A 5,854-nucleotide genomic window follows, 5' to 3' on the forward strand; every position below is an offset into this window, starting at 1 on the left:
GAAAGAGCAGAAACCAGACCAGAGACCCTGCACAAGAAGAGAGCAGCAGTGGCTGGTCTTAATTACAAGCTTTTGCTCAAACTTTCACACTGGATGACTTCACAGATCTGGAAGAAGCACACAAAGCATACCAATAGTCAAGAATACGGCGCTTGTATTTTAGACAATTTTTTTAAATCCTGTAGTTCAGCTTTGAAGCAAACGGTGGAAAGACACCAGGGGGTTGTATGTAGAGTATGTTTCTTGGAAGACTACATAAGCAAGGCAGCTCGGATTAGCAGCTCATTCATAGCTATGATCATCATTCCATAAATAGTGTAGCTGACCATATTAAGTTAGGTCCATAAATATTTGGTCAATCAACATTTGAGCTTTTTACCATAAAATGCAGGAGCTGAAGTTATAGGATTGTGAGCTAAGTGCCAGAATTGACTTAAAAAGGCAGTTGCATCCCAATCAGGCGAAAGCGTTAGCAATTACAGCATTGCAGTCCCCTACTTTTCAAGGAGCCAAAAGTAGTTAGACAGACTGACAAGTTGTTCCTTGGCCAGGTATTGGCAGTTCCCACAGTATATCAGTAACAAGCAGATAAAAGGCCTGCGTCTGGTCAATGTTTCGAATTTACATTCAGAAGCTGTTGCTGTGAACTCTTAATATGGGGTCCAACCGTTGTCAATGCAAGTGAAATCAGCTGTCCTTAGGCTAAGAAACCAAAACAAACCCATTAGGCGCAGCAGAAACCTTCAGAGTATCCAACTGAACAATTTGGTACATTGGAAGAACGAATGCGCTGGAGAGCTCTGCAACATTAAAAGGCCCGGGCAACCACAGAGAGATTGTAAAAATTATTTCCATGGTGAAGAAAAGCCCCTTCACGACATCTAGCCAAGCCAGGACCCACTCCAGGAGGTAGTATTGTCAATGTACAATAAAGAGATTTCATGAGAGTAATAGAAAGGGTTTACCAACCACTGGTGCCAACAACTGTAAGGCTCAAGAACATGAAGGGCAGATTGTGGATGGGAAGAGAAGTGTATATAGAAGAGAAGCAAAGATCTGAAGCATACCACATAATCATTGAAACATGGTGGAGGCTGTATTATGGCATGGTCATGTATGGATGCCAATAGAATTGGGTCAATAATGTATATTATAAGACTGCTGATGGAAGCAGCAGGATGAATCGTGAAGTCTATAGGGCTATACAATGTGCTCAGTTTAAGCTAAATGCTGCATAACTGATAGCATAGTTCTTCACGGTACAGATGGAAAATGACCCAAAACATACTGCAAAATCAACCCAAGAATTTCAGAAGGCAAAAAAGTGGTCAAGCGAGTCACCTGAGCTCCAACTGACTGAACATGCATTTCACTTGCTGAAGACAAAAACTGTAGGCAGAGAGACCAATGAACATGCAATAATTCAAGGCAGCTGCAATGAAGGCCAGGAAAAGCATTGCTAGGAAAGAAACTCAGCATTTGGTAATGTCTAGGGGTTCCATAATTAAGGCAGTCATTGATCAACAAAGCATAGAATATGATAATTACTGAATAATGCCTGCATCCTATCAGATTGTTCAGGTATTTTGAGAGCCAGCCTAGCAGGATACTGCAGTTTGGCTCGCTGGGAAATGCCTCCATCCACACAGTTTAGCGTAGACTGAGGAATCTGTTGTACTTTTTCCCATCTGACCACAGAAACTCTGCAGATAATTGTAAGGTGTATGGCCAGCTTTAGCCATAAATTTGGGCCGTGCATCTGTTAAATCACAATGCATTCTAATATCTCGATTATATAAGGGTGCTGGAGGTAATTGCAATCATGCATGATCACCCAATACAAGGCCACAAAAAAAAAAAAAAAAAAGTGCAATTCTCCCGCCCCTTCCACAGTACTTAGAATACATGAGGTAAGCAGGACCCCATCAATAAGCCTTGTAATGGCCACTACAATATGAAAGAACTGGAAATTCAGGTAAGCACCATCTCACTCCTACACTACCTGAAAGATACAAAAAGACAGAATTGTTCAACATACCAGCAATTGTACTACAATTAAAAAATCTGCTTCAATTGGAGAAGGCCTTTAAAATCGACCCAGCTATTCCCTCTGCTATACCACCAGACCATTACTGTGTGAATAGGCCATTGTAGGTTCTTCATTGCACCCTACACAGCTCACTAACAATCCCTAAATAGCAGCTTTGAAACAATACAAATCAGCTATATCTTACCAAATCAAGTTCGCAGGACTGTAGACTGTGCCTGTGTAGCAAGTCTGTCTGGATATGACATCCTCCCTTTCTAGATTAACTGGAACCTTTCCAATTGGCCAACAGTTCACGGTCATAGCATAACCAAGTAAATGGTCAGGCAAAAACAAGGCATGATAGCATTGTATGTGGGAAAACTTTAAAAGTACCACAGCTGCCATTTAGGGATTGCTAATCAGGTGTGACATTAAAGAACTTTAATAGCCTTTAAGCACTGTTGCTATTAGATGGGATAGGAAACACAAAGGTCAATTTAAGAATTCACGTTTAGCGTATATAAGCATATCTCATCGGAAAAACAAATATTTAATATATTACAACTTACCAGTCCTTAGATAAGCTGGCTGCATTATTTTTTGCACAGACTTCTTTCCCCTTTCTAACCTGACAATGCTGCGAGCAACACACGTCCTCTCCCATCTACATTCACGTCTAAATAGCATCTATAAAAAGGAGTCTTGACTGTTACAGAGGCTGGACTTTAAACGTTTCTGCCTTTGTTCATCTCTATTACAAGGTGGATTGATGGTACTAGTAGTTTACAAAAAAAGAGATTGCATTGTTTATGCCTTCTCTTCAGTCCACAGGAAGGAACGAGGACACACCATTTCAGGCAAGATGAACAGGACAAAAAAAAGAAAGCTAAGGCATACTATTATCTTCGCTCAACCTGCAGGCTGAACAAAGAAAATATAACAGATTCCTCCATCAATGCTTAAGAGCGTTGTTCGAGGAGCTGTTTGCGGCTGCCGTCAGAAAGCCCGTACAGAGCCGGAAGTAAATCAGCAGCCAGCGTTGTTCGGTCAAATATTTTTCAACTGGCTTCTACAAATCACCTGATCAAGGGATGCCAACCAAAAGGGTGCCCACAGCAGCACCCACTGTGTGAATTTTGTCTGGTTGCTCAAGAACTGACCAAAATTTGCATAGTGTATGGCTAGCTAAATGCAGCCCCAGCATCTAAGGACTGGTAAGCTGCAATACATCACGTTTTTGTGTTTCAGATACACACTTCAAATGGACTACTACAACAGGAAACCCTGACAAGATGACACGGGCCTTAGAGCTAGTCATGAGTGAACATTTTAGGGTGCAGCAGATTTAGTAGTCAGTAAATCAGGAAAATATATTTCTGCTTTCAGTAGGATTTACTAAAGACAAGCAACATTATTTATTCTTTTTTTTTGTGTGCAATGGCAATCTGGGATTTCCCCAGCCTTGGGCTAGACCAAAGTGTTAAAGGGAGGCACAAAGCAAGCAATATATATATATCCAGAACACATACAGAAAATGATACAGGTGAAAGGTTATCGCGCAAAGTTCTATTTACATTTATTATTATTCTGGCTTAACATTATCAATAATACATGTATACACTGTAAGGCTAGGAGTAGTCATTGGTTTATAGCAAGGATGCTGACGGTTTAAAACAAAAAAATTAAATTGCATACTGGCTAGAACCATTTCAAATGCCACGTCCTGTGCATTCACCCGAAATCAGACAACGACAATAAAAATATAAAATGTCACAGTATACAACATTAGAGCAGAGTACGAATGTCCCAAGTATACAGTGTTACAGTCCAGACACCATGTTCTACAGTGCCAAGGACTCGTCAAAAACTTTCTTCACTAAATCCTGCCAAGGTGGCCATGAGAGCAGCCATCTTGCATCTGAGTTGCAATGCAGGAGCTTATGATCTCACTTCCTGTCATGAGTTCCTAGTGAAAAAAATCAGCTTTAGGCCCGGTGCACACCTAGGTGACACCCCCACCGCGTGGCAATCGTGCACGATTCCGCGTGGATTGCTGCACAGCCCGGAGTTGACCAGGTGTGTACCGATTGCGCTGTGGGTGCCATTATTTTCCAATGGCACCCCAGTTCCCCGCCGCGATTCCGAACAGCCGTGCTTCGTGTATCACAGAGAAAAAAGGTACTTGTACCTTTTTCCTGAGATACACGACGAGCGGCTGAGTCCGGTGTTCGGAAGCAGGGGCTGAATCGCGGCAGGAAACCGTGCGATCTGCCCGGTGCGACTGGGGTGCCATTGGAAAATAATGGCACCCACAGCGCGATCGGTGCACACCTATACAGCGGCAATCCGGGTGTCGCAAAGGTGCACCGGTCCTTAAACTGCTCCTACCACTGCACACAGACACGTTTGCCGAGCACCAGGTCTAAAACATAAAAACACACATTCCAGTTTCTGTGTTTGCAAAGTGACTTCCAATAGTGCATACAGTACTTTCAAAAACAAAGTAATGAATAAAAATATACGCTTTATTTTATGGTCGGTCAGCATTGAGTACATTATACAGTAAATGAGAAGACTGGTCACTGAATAGGCTTGAGAAGGTTCAGGAGGCAAAAAAAAAGTATATATATATATTAAAAAAAAATTAAAATAACTTTCGGTGTTTTTAAAAAAACAAAAAAAACAGATCACTATGCAACTTTTTTCCTTTTTTTTTTTTTACAAATATGAATTTTTTAAAATTACATGAATCTACAATTACCATTATCATCAACTCTGTCTATATTACTGCATCAAGCCAATAAACACTTAAATGCACTTCACAGCAAAAAGATTATGTAAACTTTGTTTTTTTCTCTTTTTTTATTGTTTTATTCCTATTTCCTTCGCAACCCTGAGGACCGAGAATGAGCCAGTCACCGGGTTAAAAAAAAAACCCTCAAAAAACGAAGCACGTGCACTCTCCCTCCTACTGCCTCTCTGGTGACACTTACGGGTAATGTCTGCTTCACGGGCTACAACGAAATGTCCTCTTTAGTGGTTTTCAGCTGATTCCATTAAGGCCTACAGTTTAACTGTCCTAGTGCCACGAAAGCCCACTGATTACAGGCCACTGCAGCACAGAATAGAATTATTTTATTTATTTAAGTCGACGAGGCAAAGCCATCTATGTTTTGTTTAGTAATTTTCGATGGACTATGACAAGATAAAATAAAGTTACATCTGTATATTGTTATTCTTACAAGCAGCTCCAAACCTGAGTATTTTATGGTTATATCTAAACATACAAAAATGTATGTACATTTTTTTTTCTCCACCTTCTTGTAAACAGTTGTCTGTATAATCTGTTTTTTTAATCCCTTTATCTATGAGACATGCATATCATACATACATACATACATACATTTTAAATATACAAAAAGAAAAAAAAATTGTTTTTACACACACATCTTACGAAATCTAAGCATCAAAGAACTGCTGGGTAGCCAACGCCAAAGGCGGAGTCAACCAGGCTTGAAGCAATCTTATCGACTTAGAAGCAAACCCATCCGCTCTATTCTGTTCATAGAATTGAAGAAATACTGAGTGTTTTTGTTTTTCATTTTGCACCTTCCATGCAATTACAGTATTTATAACACTATCGTATGTGGAGATAGACATTTCACTAAAACCTCTTTTTTGAGGGATAAGAGCAGCACTTAAACATTTATTGAAACTGCGGCAACAGGCGTTACCATTGGTTAGATAAGGAAGTTTTGTTTCCATATTAACTTTTTCTGTTTTTTTAAATAAAAAAAAATATATATAATATATACACATTAAAAA

The sequence above is a fragment of the Nanorana parkeri genome, unplaced genomic scaffold (assembly GCF_000935625.1).
Source record: "Nanorana parkeri isolate BGI_ZX_2015 unplaced genomic scaffold, ASM93562v1 scaffold626, whole genome shotgun sequence".
In the NCBI taxonomy this organism is placed as follows: Eukaryota; Metazoa; Chordata; class Amphibia; order Anura; family Dicroglossidae; genus Nanorana; species Nanorana parkeri.